At 40.4% G+C, this 16,474-nt stretch overlaps 1 protein-coding gene and 1 pseudogene across 3 annotated transcripts in view; one reads left to right on the forward strand and one right to left on the reverse strand.

Annotated features, from left to right (window-relative positions):
* Nucleotides 1-16,474, forward strand: part of WDFY4 (WDFY family member 4) — a 353,171-nt gene that overhangs the window by 199,675 nt on the left and 137,022 nt on the right. The window lies entirely within an intron of this gene.
* LOC128780693 (non-selective voltage-gated ion channel VDAC3 pseudogene) lies at nt 3,417-4,334 on the reverse strand (annotated as a pseudogene).

The following is a 16,474-nucleotide window of genomic DNA, read 5'->3' on the forward strand; positions in this document are numbered from 1 at the left end:
CTATCACAAGTGCCTGTTATAGGAGTTTGAAAAATAGAAGTATGCTGGCCACTTTGACCGGTGTGAGATGGTACCTCATTGTGGTTTTAATTTGCATCTCTCTGATGGCTAGTGATGCTGAGCATCTTTTCATATGTCTCTGGGCCCTCTGTATGAAGAAGTGTCTGTTCAAGTCCTTTGCCCATTTTTTAATTGGGTTGTTTGTCTTCTTGGAGTGCAGTCGTGTGAATTCTTTATATATTTTGGAGATCAGGCCTTTGTCTGAGGTATCATTGGCAAAACCTATGCACCCCAATGTTCATAGCAGCACAATTTACAATAACCAAGTACTAGAAGCAACCTAAGTGCCCATCAGCAAATGAGTGGATCAAAAAACTATGGTATATTTACACAATGGAATTCTATGCAGCAGAGAGAAAGAAGGAGCTTATACCCTTTGCAACAGCATGGATGGAACTGGAGAGCATTATGCTAAATGAAATAAGCCAGGAGGTGAGGGACAAATACCATATGATCTCACCTTCAACTGGAACATAATCAATAGAAGAAAAAAGCAAACAAAATATAATCAGAGACATTGAAGTTAAGAACAATCTACCAATAGCCAGAGGGGAGTGGGGAGGGGATAGTGAGGAGAGGGGATTAAAGGAACTACTATAAAGGACACATGGACAAAATCAAGGGGGAGGGTGGAGGTGGGGGAGGGAGGTGGGTTCAGCTGGGGTGGGGTGGAGGGATGGGGAGAAAAGGCATACAACTCTAATTGAATAACAATAAAAAAATTTAAAAAAAAGAAAAATAGAAGTAAATGGACAAAGCAAACACTGATACTTTTACTGATGTTTCTTTACCAAGTGCATCATTTGTGAGACATCTTTATCTTTGTAATGGAAGGATAATTAACATCACTAATTATCTAATTAAGTTCATTAAGCATTCACCAACAGTGCACTGTGAAGTTGACATTATGTTCTATTGTCAACAAATGCTTTTGATTTCTTAGGAAGTAATTAAAATGTAAATTAGCATGCAATTATATGCACAGGGGAAGTTTTGAATCAGATATTCATTTCAAAACTGCTTAGAGCAATATAGTTTTTGTTTTTTTCTTCAATAAAAGCAGACATTTTACTATTAGGGGTATATATTAAAGTTGCCATTCTGTTGTTCGATGTTTTTGCATCACAGCTAGCTTATGGCATAATGTGACACAGGGTGTTTAGTTGGTGTATTTGCTACTGTGCTTTGTGCTTTTGTTCTTATTTGATCATTTTATTTAATATGTTCATTTATGTTTATATCCTTTGTATTAAAAATATTATAACTGATATTTTTCCTGAAAAAATTCTGAAACTTAAATTCTCTATTTGTGTTTACCCTTTAAAAGCATCTTAGGGCAAATCTTCTAATGTGTCCTTTCTGTCAGGTTAGGTTTAAAGAATGTAACCAATGACTTGCTGAGAGCAGGTGACATACACAGGAAAAGATAGAAGCTGCAAAGATCAAACTTGTGGTCCAATGTCCTTGGTTGCAAGTTCACATTTTTCTGATGACATATTATAACTGGCATGAGCATGTTGTAGTGCTAAATACAGTAACCTCATCAGATTAGAATCTTTCCTGAAACATCACATTGCTGGAAAGGAGCTTCCAAGATAGAAGCCACAGTGCCCAAAGCACCAGAGTTTTTATTCCTTAAACAATCCAAACTGAATCCTGGGATGCCAATGTTCCACTGAAGCTTATAGTTTGTTGTGATAGCTCAGTGGACATGATACTCACCTCTGCCATCTTCTGGCATGAAGATCCCTGGGCTGTCTGAACATTGCACTGTACCTGTCCTGTAAGGAAGAAAGTTTCCACTCATGATATTTAACCTCCTCAACCTGTTGAATGATTTTTCAGGGATTTAGGTGGTGCCAGTTCCAGGCCTATCTATTTTATGTGAACAAGATTTCAGGTAAATGCAGAGAGAATACAATAGCCTAAGAGAACCTGTTCCTTATACTCTCTAAAGATCACTGTCAAGGCCTGGCCCTGCATAGAGCCCACTGAACTACTAACTGCTCATTACTATGGGTATAGACAGATATCCCCATAGTCCAAGCAGAGAGAGGCTGGGCTCCCAGTTTAAGCAGGGGGCAGGCATTTTTTTATAGTGACTGGTGGTGGTTGTGGAGCTGGCTGGGCTGCAGTGATCAGTAGCCTCATGTAGAGGAAAGGGACTTGCACAGGGTTCAGACAGAGATGGGAAGTTTATGGTCTGGGTCCTCCTGACTTCTCTCTGAGCTCTGCTAGCAAGCAGTGATCTGTAGTACAGTCTGTATCCACCAGAAGAAGGGTTCCTTGTTCTCATTTGTCCCTTCAGAGAGGCCCCTTCTTCTAATTCATGTGTAAGACTGTGGCTAGGTTAGCAGATACCCTTAACTGACCAAGGGATCCTGCTGGCAAAATCAGAGAAGGGCAACCTTCTTCTGACACACAGCAAGTACCTACCTTAGTTAGCTGATTTAATTTTCTCTATTAGAATTTTCCTCTCAACTGTTTATTCTTAAAACTTATCTTAAAACATGTCTACTGTATCATAACTTACAAGAATGCAAAGTCCCCATAAGAAATGAATAATCTATACTGACAGAACTCATTTCATCCTGTGGATTGCCTGTAGTTTTTCCTCCTGCTAGTCACACACTTCCTTGCCTATAATTGGCACTAAGGCATGGATCTACCACCATGCTCCACAAAAGCTCATGATGCCATGGGCTCTGCCACTGTAGAACAGCTCAAAGCCACCTCCTTGAGCACTCTTTTGACCATTTGGCCTCATAACAAATAAGATTAAAGTTGATTTTCTTTTGGTAGTAAGATGATAGCTTGAATCCCCTCCAAGAGAACAGGCACCCAGTTATGCAAGTTCTATGCATCAATACAATACTCTCAACATAAGGTCACAGTCACTGTCCTTTGAAAGACACTTTGAATCTAAGTCATGTTTTGAAAACTCCTTAGGGATATAAATGCTTAGTTCCTTCTTCAAAGACTTCTCTCAATAGAAATTTCTAGTCTGAAAAGGTTAGTGAGATCTTCTCACTTTCTTCTAATTTTTTACTGATTTTCTTTCTTCTATATCCTTAACATTTTATTTTATTTTATTTTATTTACAAGTCAGGCAAACTGTGTTTATATACCATATATGATGACTGTCATTAGGGAATTTTTCAAAGTAACCTAAGGCTAAAGTCCACAGCTCAGCCCACAATATTTTAATGTACAGAAATGCTGTATAATATGCAATTCAACAACACATGAATTTTGACTAGACATAACATTGCTTGATAAGAATATAGAAATGAATAATACACAGTCTTTTAGGGGGGCGTTCATTTCTCTTCATCTCCAGGGATAAATCTAATGCTTTATTCAAAACCTCATTAAGCTTCTAGTTGAAATCCCAACCCAAACTTGTGACCTCCTGCATTGAAGTTCTTTCCATCCATTAAAGCTAAGAGGGTCAGTTTGACTCCTGGTCAAAGAGTCTGAGTATAACCCAATCCAATCAGACTGTCATTATTTAGTTTAGCAGAGAGAGAAGTTCTACAATCCAACTTGTATTTAGCAGCAATGCCGAAACGGGTGTTGTTACTGCCAGCTGTCCAGGCAAGGTTTATTGATGTTTCAATCTTCTCATTAACCTTCTGGTAGATAGACCCTCCAAATTCAGTGCCATCATTCACATGAGTGTGCAGCTGGAAGTCTGCAGCCTTGTAACCCAGGGCAAAATTATTCTGTGATGGTTTGAATTTGGCTGTGTCAAAACTTATCTGATAGCCAGCAAACCAACCTTCAAAGGCTAATACAGCCTAGCCATAGATGGTTGGGCCAGAAAAATCTATATCAACATTACTGCCAAGACTGAAACAATCCAGTTAATAGGAGGCCTTCAATTTCCCACTCTTCTTTCCTGTGTTTGGTACAAATATGGTATCAAGAGTAAGTTTCAACCCTTTGGCCAACTTATTCTCCCAAGAGATTTCCGTTCCAAGAGTATTGTCTGTGTTCCATTTTTGGGTGAAGGTAAGTCCATAGTTACAGACCTTATATTTGGTCTCTAGGTTGCCTGAAGCTTTCCCTGTATCAGTATATGCATGACCAGAAGTAGAAAATTCCACTCCACTACATGACTTGGTTCTCAGGTCTATTTTGACCATGCCAAACCCATATCCTCTGTTGAAGACATCCTTGGCAGCCTTTCCTAGGTCACAGTAAGTTGGTGTGTTACACACATCTCCACCCAGAGAGCAGGTACTCCACTAGGGCAACGCTGAAGGTCTTCTTCAACCCAACACATGGTCTTTATATATAAATAGAACTTGTAGTCTGGTTATTTATCTCCCTAGTTTATAGCATCTAAAAAGAATCACTGTAAATGGGGTTCTGAAAATGATCAAGATTTTGTAAACTAAAACAGGTTAATCTTGGGTTGAATCCTTTTGAAAACTGAGTATAGTCTCTTACTTAGCAGGCTAACTATACTCAGGAAGTTTTTTTGAGGTTCAGATTTTTGTATATTGGATTTCCTAATGTGAGGTATACCTGCATTCCAAAAACTAACATTGCGGTTAGGGGAAGGTATCATCATCTCAGGAAATGCTTTTAAATTTTTTTAATATGACTTATGGATGGAGGAAACATACCTTTGTTTATTCCTCTAAACTTGAATACTTAACATACTCATCAGTGCAAAAAATGCTTTAGAGTTCACACACAGAAGTGTTCCCAACTACATCAGTAATGAAATGGCAGATGGTCATGGTATGGAGAATCCGACTGGGGCCCTCCTGAGGTGCTGCTGCCATTCACAATCTGCAAGGCCCCCCTCGCACCACTTGGCCGCCAGGCACCTGCTGCGTAAGCTACAGTGCGCTCTCACCCTGGGACCCATCTATTATGAGAAACAATTTTGGTTAATTAAAAAATTCTTTCAAAGTCTCAGAACAGAAAGTTCTTAAGTTTTCATCTCTTTGCTATTGTTGATGGGAGTTGGTGAAAACTTGGGTCTTTGTCCTGGCAAAGAAGGGAGACTGACTATGGAAAGGAGAGAGTGGGGACACCATCCTGGCTGACCTGAGGGTAAGGCTCGGAGCCCTTGGGTGCTAATTTATGTACAGGTGTAACTGGGAGGGATAAAGGATGTGGCTGAGGTCCTTGGGTATCAAAAGGGCAGTTCAATGAGCATTTGTCCGAGTTGTTGTTGCAGTAGCTCTGACTCTTGGACTTCTGTGCTAGGACCTATGTATGGACTGGGGGACAGGCCTCTGCCCTCTGGGGAAACAGAGTGTAAGCAAGAGGAATAGAGAAGAAAATATCAGAGAGTGTGACATCATTGGAAGGAAATCGTCCATGGGTTGGAGTCTGCCTTGTGATCATTGTCAGTTGGCAGGTCACAGAAGACCTCTCCAAGGAAGTGATAACAAAGCTAAGAGGGAGAAGTAGCCATCCAGCATCTGGGGGTGACCTAAGAAAGACTCAGCTTGTGTCAAGGCTTGAGGGTGGTCATGAGTTTGCATATTTGAGAACTGAAAGACAGGCTCATGTGGTTGGAGTGCAGAGATTAAATAGAGGTGTGGTCCAGGAAAAGGGGGAATGGAGCCAGTTGCCAATCATATTCCATGTTCTCTAAGAGTCCAGAAAATACCTCTATGTCCATGACTCCATCTGTGTCTATATCTATATATCTCTCTTTCATCTACTACAGAACACTTTCTGCTCTGAACAGTCCCTCCTTCAGCATTCCACACTCATTCATTGATTTCCTACCATATTCCAGACCCCTGGGTGAAGACCAGGTAACACTGACAAGAAAAGTCACAATTGCTGGCCTGCCAGGACCACCTTCTAGGCTGGTGAGACAACTACAATGTAACAAGAGATGTAAGGTTCAAAGGGCGCCCAGAAGAGGGCAGGCCTAAGACGGATTTCTTGGAAGAGTTTCAGCTGAGACTCAGAGGAGGAGGATGTGAGGAAAGATTGGTGGTGAGAGAGGGGCCCTTTCAGATGCAAAGAGATAGTTGTGGCCATATACCTGCAGGTCAGGTGCTGGGTTGGTATTACTGAAGTATCATATCCAGTTTCTCCTAATGTCATGTAATTATTTATATCTGACTCATTCCCAAGGGCATTTATGGTAACTTTAGATAAGGATTCATGAAATCAAATAAAGAAATGAGATCAGGAACAATAATAATAAAAGGAGAAAGTCAATTTCTGGGGGAATTAAGATCATAAATGCGTGGTCTCTGAAGACTTTCAGTCAAGCATCTGTATGGTTCCTGATCTTTCTCCTGTACTTTAGGAACACTGCCCCTCTGAATGCCTGCCAATCCCTCCCCAGCCTGGCTGTGACCCTGAGTGGACACAGCCACCTGCCTGGCCCATGCCATGGGAGTATGATTATCTTATTTATCTCCCTCAGTAGATTTTTAAGTTTCTGGAGGGCAAACTGGGTGCTTTGATCATCTTCAAGGCCATAGGGTGGCACAGGGCCTAGATTGGAACAGGTGCTAGGAATTGTTGGCTGAAAAAAGACTAAAGAAAGAAATCAGGCCTATTTTCACACAGTGGCCACATCTATGAGATCTCAGCCTAAGGGAGAGGGGAGGGGTTTGTATTGATTAGGTTGCCTTTGAGCCACATGAAGCCCAACTGTAAGAACCTGTTGGCAAGTCCTGGTGTACCCCCTGAGAGCATAAAGGCAAGCAGATGTGTGTGGTATCCTGGAGGGAAGGATGTGGTCAGGGTGGCCCTCTGGACACTCCTGGTGTGGACCCAGATTGCTGCCCGCACTGCCCTGAGAGCTCAGACCAAGGTTTCTGCTCTGAAGATGGGTGGTGACAAGGCTGTCTTAGACAAAATGGCCTTGCATCTCTCCACACAGCCTAAAGGAGGAATTCTCCCTATAAACTCTAGTCCCCATTTGCTGCCTCTCTGAGGTGTTAGCTGCAGAGCCCAGACTGCCTCAATGCAGGCATTATCTGGAGTAAAAGGAGCTATATTAGTTTTCTTGAGCTGCCATGACAAGTCCCATAGGTAGAGGGCTTCACCAACAGACATTTATTTTCACAGTTCCAGAGGCTGGAAATCTGAGATCCAGGTATTGGCAGGTTTGGTTTCTCTGGAGGCCTCTCTCCTTGGCTTATACACAACAATCTTCTTTTTGCAAGCATCCCTGGTTTCTCTTCCTCTTTCTAAGAAGGTACAAACCAGACTAGATTAGGGCCCATTCAGAGTTTTATTTAATCTAATCACCTCTTTAAAAGCCCTATCTCCAAGTGCCTCAGTCACATTCTGAGGTATTAGAAGTTAAGCTTCAACATGTACATTTTGGAGAACACAATTTAGTTTATAAAAGCACCTCAAATATCAATACATGTTTAGGGGAAAATGTTTCCATGGGTTTCAAACCCTTGGGATAGATCCTTACATTTGTCTCCCATCCAGACCCCTTCCATAATTCTTAAACTTCCATCCCTGCCTGAGGAGGTGTGTACCTCCATGAGCCTTACCTGTGAGGACAAGGCTGACAGAAACCCAGTGAGACTGGGCTGAGTTCAGGGAAGGGCAGCATGGCAACACTTCCCATCTGTCAGAGCCTAATGGAGGCCCTTAAGCCCAAGACAGAGGCACAGAGACAGGAACGAGTGAGGGAGGCTCTTTGAGAAGTCCCTGCACCTGCAGTTCTGAAGTTTTTGTCCTTGGCTACACCAAAGTGTTTTTTTTTTTTCTAAGTAATTTTTCTCCAGTACTCATGACAATTGAATTTAATAAAAACATCACAGTTCAAAAAAGACAAATTAGAAACCACTGTTCATCTTAGAAATTAATCTGTGAGTGAATTTAACAAGAGATGAATTGCACTGTGGTGATCTGGTCCCTCTTCACCCACTCTGAGCCCCAGTTGTTTGTCGTTATTGCTGGAAATATGATTATTACTTTGGTATTGCTTGACATTTATTAAGAATCCAGGGGCTATGTCTCCACAGCAGAGAAAAGTACAATTATTGAGCACTTAGAAAAAAAATATATCCTGGCCTGAGTCATCCAAATAGATATCACCAAAAGCCCCTTGACCATGACCTGAACATGACTTGATTCAGAGCCCAGGCTGTTGGTGTCACTTGGCACACATTGTATCTTCTTCATTTTGTGGGTGCATTTGTAGATACTGTATATATTTTTCCAACAAACAAGGAAAGCATTTCATTGTCTTCTCATTGTTCATCATCTAACCCAAACCAGGTTGTCACTAAGAACTTATGTTCAAAGGCAGATATGTCTGCTTTACAGAAGGCATAATAAAAAAATCTGTTTGTTGACTGTTTTCCAACAAGGAAAATACTGAATTTCAGATAGGTTTAAATGTGTTAGTGGTAATGACAGTCAGAACTGCTGCAGCTCCTGACCCTCATCCTTTGCAGACCTGGAAGTGTTGTCAGCTAACCCTTTGGGGTTCATTAATCCTGACCATGTGGAATCTTTTACTCTGGATGGAGAAAGACCAGCTGCAGAGACCAGCCTTGGCTCAGAGGAGTGAGGAGGGTCTATAAACTGCATTTTGGTATCTCAAACTTTTATACTTGCTTCCATTTTTCAGGCCCTTGGGGAGAGAGATGGGTGGTATTCTCAAGGAGCTTATAGTGGGGGGAGCCTGATGGGGAACCCAGCTGCTGTAATGGATCATTTATGCTATATGGTGGGAACTCTTAGGAAGGGTGCTGGAAAGAGAAGGGCAGTAATAATAATCACTGGTTACATAATAACCACACTGCTTGCACAGATATGATACCCTCTGTTGCTCATTGTCACCCAGCAACACCTCACAGTTATTAAACTGCTTCATCCTCTCAGGCCCCTCCAGTGGAGGAGAGGTGACCGAGTAACCAGTGTGACCAATGAGAGTGATCAGTGACAACTGGGACACAGGGGGCACACATCTCCTCCACATCTGAAGTTCTACTCCAGCCTTGATGAGTGAAAGGTCACTTGAGTTGAACTTGAACATGTCACTTGTTTCTTTAGCCAAAGAAAGTCAGATGTTAAAGAAATGTAGATTGTCACTAAAATCATACAGCATAGTTATTGTTTTTTATGGAATTATTAAAGAATATTTAGAAACTTTAAATAATTATGGAAAGACTATCCATAGGGAAGTCATGTTATATGGTGTTGCGTTTTAAAATATATTCATAAAATGGAAATCAAGTTGTCAACAATGCTCTTAAAATTCCCTTGAATTATTCATTAATAATGATTCCATTTGTGATTTTTGAACTCTGTACCAACCTCCCGTACACCCACCAAGAAGCTTTTCCACCATTTGGAGGTCAATTACTATTTCTTTGTTAAGTGTCTGATGTAGTGGTTGGCTTGTGCAATTTGGAACAAGATTTACCAAAAATTATTGGTCTTTAAACATGAGAATTTTGCTCTATACAATGAATTGTATACACCCAAGAGAAATATGGGACTATGTCCAACTGAGACCAATGACTCATCTTCCATTTCCATTTTGTGATGGGGCTTAGGTGGAGAGTTGTGAGAATTCTGTTGTATTTTTCAATATACTTTTTATTTTGGAATACCTTTTATATATTTTTCATATTTACAAGGCATGTCCAGAAAGTATCAAGCCATGTAATAATGAAAAATAGAGATGTTTATTGAAGAAGATACAAGATGTAAGAAACATTGTACATAAGACAATGACAACTCAGTCATTTTCAAAGTAGGCACTGGGACCTCACACAGTTTTCCCAGTCGCCATCAGCTGCCCCCATCATATTTTCTTGTGTCTCATTTAAAGTCTGAAATCTCTTCCCTTTCAAAGGTGATTTTAGTTTTGGGAAAAGCCAGGAGTTATAGGGCACCAAATTTGGCTGTAGGGGGACTGAGTTGCCTGGATGATTTGATGCTTTGTCAAAAAACTCTGCGCTAGACATACATGAAGCATGAGCGGGTGTGTTTTCATGATGAAGCTGACAATCACCTGTTGCCCATAGCTGTGGCCTTCCGAATCATCCAAATAGTTTCCATGGAGGAACACTCAAGCTTAATGCAAAATGTGGTGAAGATTCATTGCTCTACTTGATCAGTCATTTTGAATGCAACAGCCACACAGTACACATGCTCACTCAATAGCATCTACCACTCCCACTGACTAGTACAGTGAAATCATCATTGTTCACACATGCACATTCCAGTCCATCCTCTTTGGCTGGCAGGTTACATCATTCTTGCACAAACCATTCTCATTATATTAACAATGGCTGGACTTTTTGTGGACAGAATTCATATATTCACTACTGCCATATACTCCTCTCCCAATTTCCCATGTGATTGACATCTTACATTACCATTTTCATTTGTCAAAGCTAAGAAACTGATAGTGACTGATATATTACTAGGAACTAAACTCCAGACTTTATTTTCTTTTTTTTTTTTTATTGTTATTCAATTAGAGTTGTATGCCTTTTCTCCCCATCCCTCCACCCCACCCCAGGTGAACCCACCTCCCTCCCCCCTCTCCACCCTCCCCCTTGGTTTTGTCCATGTGCCCTTTATAGTAGTTCCTGTAATCCCCTCTACCCACTGTCCCCGCCCCCACCCCCCACCCCCGCCCTGGCGATTGTTACATTGTTCTTAACTTCAATGTCTCTGGTTATATTTTGTTTGCTTTTTTCACCAGTTTTCTTACTAACCCAGGATCCAGTCCAAGGCACCACATTACATTTTAGTTATCAGATCTCCTTAACCTCTTTTACTCTGTGACAATTTCTCAGACTTACCTTTAAAATTTTTTTTTTAAATCCTTACCCAGTATATGTTTATTGAGTTTTAGAGAGAGAGGGAGAGAAACATTGAGGTGAGAGAGGAATGTAAGTCAGTTACCTCCCATATGCTCCCTGACCAGGAATTGAATTCACAACCTAGATGTATACCCTGACCTGGGATTGAACCTGCAATGTTTTGGCTTATGGGATGATACTCCAACCAACTGAGCCACCCAGCCAGGGCAGAGTTATCTTCTGGTCATGACCTTGACAGTTTTGAAAAGTAGTTGTCATATATTTTATAGAATATGCCTCGATTTGGGTTTCTTTAATATTTATCTCATAATTAGCCTGGGGTTAGAGATTTGCAGAACAAAGACCAAGAGGAGAAGTGCCCTTCTTGTCACATCATATCAGCTCGGGGCTATACAGCACCCATGTGACATCATCACTAGTGATATCAGCCTTCCTCATATGTTCACGTGGTGTCTGGCAGATTTTTCCATTACATAGTTATTATTTTTCCCTTTCCATATGTGATTCTTTGGAAGCAAGTCATTAAGTCCAGCCCACCCTTAAGTATGGTAAGCGAGTAAGTTCTGCCTCCTGGTAGGAGACATATGTACGTACATTATTTTAACTTCTTCTGTAAGGAAAGTTTGTCTCTTTTCCCCCTACCAATTTATTTATTCAGTGTTACTTATACCGGTAGGAACAAGTCTGTATGTTTAATTTGGGCTATAATACATTAAGCCTGTTATTTTTTTAACTTTTATTTTATTGTATTCAAGTACAGTTGTTTCCATTTCTCCCCACCAATCCCCCGAGGCATCCCCACTTCCCACCCCTGATCCTATACCCCTTAGGTTTTGTCCAAGTGTCCTTTACAGATGTTCCTGAAAACCCTTCCCCCTTCCCCCCACCCCTTTGTCCCACCTCCCCTCTGGTTACTGTCAGTTTGTTCCTAATTTCAATTTCTCTGGTTATATTTTGTTTGCTTGTTAGTTTTGTTGATTAGTTTCCACTTAAAGGTGAGATCATATGGTATTTGTCTTTTAGGACCTGGCTTATTTCATTTTATAATGCTCTCCAGTTCCATTCATGCTGTTGCAAAGGGTAGGAGCTCCTTCCTTTCTGCTGTGTAGTATTCCATCATGTAAATGTACCATAGTTTTTTCATCCATTCATTCACTTATGGGCACTTAGGTTGCTTCTAGCACTTGGCTATTATACATTGTGCTGCTATGAACATTGGGGTGCATAGGTTCTTTTGGATTGGTGTTTCAGGGTTCTTAGGATATAATCCTAGCAGTGGCATTGCTGGGTCAAAGGCAGTTTCATTTTTAGTTTTATGAGGAAATTCCATACTGTTTTCCACAGTGGCCGCACCAGTCTACATTCCCACCAACAGTGCACTAGGGTTCCCTTTTCTCCACATCCTCTGCAACAATTGTTGTTTATTGATTTGTTTCTGATAGCCATTCTCACTGATGTGAAGTGGTATCTCATTGTGGTTTTAATTTGCATCTCTCTGATGGCTAGTGATGCTGAGCATCTTTTCATATGTCTCTGAGCCTTTTGTATGTCCTCCTTGGAGAAGTTCAAATCCTTTGCCCATTTTTTAATTGGGTTTTCTTCCTAGAGTCAAGTCGTGTGAGTTTTTTATATATTTTGGAGATCAGACCCTTGTCTGAGGTATCATTGGCAAATATGTTTTCCCATACTGTTGGTTCTCTTTTCATTTTAATGCTGTTTTCTTTAGTCATGCAGATGCTTTAGATGCTTTTTATTTTGATTAGATCCCATTTGTTTATTCTTTTATTTATGTCCCTTGCTCTAGGGGATATATCAGTGAAAATATTGCTGCATGGAATATATGATATTTTCCTGCCTATGTTCTCCTCTAGGACTTTTATGGTGTCATGGCTTATATTTAAGTGTTTTACCCACCTTAAATTTATTTTCATGTATGGTGTAAGTTGCTGATCAAGTTTGATTTTTTTGCATGTAGCTGTCCAGATCTCCCAACACCATTTGTTGAAGATGCTATTTTTACTCTATTTTATGCTTCTGCTCCCTTTGTCAAATATTAATTGACCGTAAAGACTTGAGTTTATTTCTGGGCTCTCTGTTCTGTTCCATTGGTCTATGTGCCTGTTTTTATGCCACTACCAGGCTGTTTTGATTACAGTGGCCTTCTAATACAGTTTGATATCTGGTATTGTGATCCCTCCTGCTTTGTTCTTCTTCCTCAAAATTGCTGCAGCTATTTGGGGTCGTTTATGGTTCCATATACATTTCTGGAATGTTTGTTCTATATCTGTGAAATATGTTATTGGTACATCAATAGGAATTGCATTGAATCTATAAATCGCTTTGGGTAGTATGGCCATTTTGTTGATGTTAATTCTTCCAATCCATGAGCATGGTACATACTTCCATTTGTTTGCGTCTTCCTTAATTTTTTTCTTCAGGGTTGTGAAGTTTTGTGAGTACAGGTCTATTACCTCCTTGGTTAGGTTTATTCCTAGGTACTTTACTTTTCTTGTTTCTGTAGCAAATGGGTTTTTTTTCCTGATTTCTGTTTCTGATATTTCACTGTTGGTATAGAAAAATGCATTTGATTTTTTAATATTGACTTTGTATCCTCTGTTTTACCAAATTCACTTTTTAATTCAAGTAGTTTTTTGGTGGAGTCTATAGGATTTTCTATGTACACTTACATGTCATCGGCACACAATGACAGTTTTGCCTCCTCCTTTCCAATTTGGATACCTTTATTTCTTTTTCTTGTCTGATTGCTATGGCTAGGACTTCCAATACAATGTCTAATAGAAGTGGTGAAAGCAGACATCCTTGTCTTGTTCCTGATCTTAGTGGGAAAGCTTTTAGTTTTTGCCCATTGAGTATAATATTGGCTGTAGGTCTCTTGTATATGCCCTTTTTTTGTGTTGAGGAATTCTCCCTCTATTCCCACTTTGCTGAGTTGTTTTCTTTTTTATCATAAATGTGTGCTATACCTTATCAAATGCTTTTTCCACATCTATTGATATAATCATGTGGTTTTTGTTTTTGCTTTTGTTTATGTGATGTATTACATTTATTGATTTGTGAATTTTGTACCATCCTTGCATCCCTGGGATGAATGCCACTTGATCATGGTGTATGATTTTTTTAATGTAATGCTGGATGTGGTTTGCCAATATCTTGTTGAGGATTTCAGTGTGTATATTCATCAGTGATTTGCCTGTAGTTTTCTTTCTTTGTTGTGTCTTTATCTGCTTTGGGGATTAGGATGATGTTGATTTTATAGAAAGAGTTTGGGAGTCTTCCGTCTTCTCGGATTTTTTTGAGTAATCTGTGAGGGATAGGGGTTAACTCTTCCTTAAATATTTTGTAAAATTCTCCTGTGAAACAGTCTGGCCCAGGGCTTTTGTGTGCTGGGAGTTTTTTGATTAAGGCTTTGATTTTTGTCAGCTGTTATTGGTCTGTTCAAGCGTGTTATTTTTTTTAAAGATTTTATTTATTTACTTTTATATAGAGTGGAAGGGAGGGAGAAAAAAAGGGAGAGAAACATCAATGTAGGGAGAGAAACATCCCCTACTGGGGACCTGGCCCACAACCCAGGCATGTTCCCCAACTGAGAATCCAACCAGTGACTCTTTGGTTCTCAAGCACTTAATCCACTGAGCCACACCAGCCAGAGCCAATAAGCCTGTTATTTTGTTGTTGTTGTTGTTGTTGCTCAAATTGTTCCAGGATATTGCTCTAGTATTTAATTGATCTTGAACTTGTTTTCATTATACTGCTCTTGATCATTTTTGTACTAATCACAAATATAATTCTACATGAATTTTATGTGGTTTAATGCAATTGTACTACAACCCTTCCTAACATTTTTTTATGTATCATTCAGGAAAGGTTAGGTTATGTTGCAGTAACAGATACTCCCAAATCCAATTGACCTAAAATTAGCAAAGATTTATTTCTTTGTGCTACAAGTGCATTGTGAGTTGGCAGGGAATCTGCTGGTGTCTTTTCCTCCCTCAGCAACACTGGGTCAAGAAGCAGCCTTGTCTAGAACTTCAAGTACAGCGGGGACAGTTGAAAAAGAGCTTAGCAAATTGCTCATGATCCCTTTAAGCTTCTGCACACTTCTCCCTGGCTTCACCTCACTCAGTGGTGGCAGGAAGGTGACCAATGCTATGTTCCTACAGGAGGAGAGAACTAGAAATATTTGGCAAACAGCATTAATACTAGCACATGGTATTTTCTTTCAGTTTTTCAGTAAATCTATACAGATATAATTATTGTTATTGTTAGTATACTGTTTTCTAACTTCATTTAAAAAATCTTGATACATCAAAAACTTGGTCTCATATCCTTAAATTTTTTTTGGACACGAAGACTTCAGCAAACTGTTGTGTAGGTTGTGTGCAAGGACATCTGGACAAAAGGACAAAAGGAAGCTTAAATCCAGCCTTTGTTCCACTATTCAAGTAATCCATTCAGGCCCAGTACTGTGTCTGCCCAAAGGTATGCAGAAGTGCTTTATGGGCTAGTGGTGGCCCTTTGTGATGACTTGTGGTGGCTGCATAATACTTTAAGATAAGTATGTGCTCATATTTACATTGTTTCATTTTGTGCTACTATAAATAGAATGGTGACCAATGTTGTCCAGGGAATTTCTGTGCATATATTTTATGGTTTCCTTGGAATAAATTACTAGCAGTGAAATGGTGAGTTGAAAGATCAAAATGAGATGTAGAGGTGTCAGCATGTGGTAGATAAAGTGCACACAAAGACTTGGCATTTCTCACTACTGAGTTTAGTCCCAGACCTGTTGTGTATGGTATTTGACCAGAGAGGTTTATAACTGTAATCTTGGTGCCAAGTGTCTGAGCACCAATCTGAGGGGCTGCCTTCAGATGTTGGCCTTTCTCATTTCTGCAAGGCTACACAACTGTGAACACAAGACTAATGATGCTTTAAACAAATAAGTCTAATGACTGTCATCAGTAGACAGCAGATGTTTCCTATGGGACAGCTTGGACAGGAGGGTCACCAGCAGCTGGTCTGCTCTAGGGGTGCCCCTGGCAAAGGTGGACACCACCAAGTTGGGGTCAGCTCACTTAACAGTGACCCTCTGGATGGGATTTGCCCATTCCTCATTCCCAGATCTGATCTGTACCCTCTACCAAACCCTTCTTTAAGGAGGCACTGGGAGAGAGCAGAGCAGAGGCCCTTTAATCCAGATCTGCTTTTCCTCTCAAATCTCCAAATGGCCTTCATAGACCCTTTGTTCTACTTCAGAGGTTCTCAAACTCTTTAATGCACAGGCAGTTGCTAAACAAATTCTATTTAGCTCCAATAAGCCATGCAGAGCTCTGCTCTGAATTTGTCCCTGATAGATATGCCACATTTGCTGATGCCCAGGCAGATGGGCCTCTGCCCTTGGGCTGACCCAAGGTTGCCCTCCTCCTGTTTCTACATCCTGAGAATGACAAGTTGCCAGGGCATGAAAGGTCTCAAAGGCCAATAGGAGAGTAGTGTTTGCTTTGCACTGATATATACAAGGTGGAAATGCACGGAGGAGAGATGCACGTGATCACAGAGTCCGAGACTCACTTCCTGGCACTATCGCTTCC

The sequence above is a fragment of the Desmodus rotundus genome, chromosome 4, assembly GCF_022682495.2.
Source record: "Desmodus rotundus isolate HL8 chromosome 4, HLdesRot8A.1, whole genome shotgun sequence".
Taxonomy (NCBI): domain Eukaryota; kingdom Metazoa; phylum Chordata; class Mammalia; order Chiroptera; family Phyllostomidae; genus Desmodus; species Desmodus rotundus.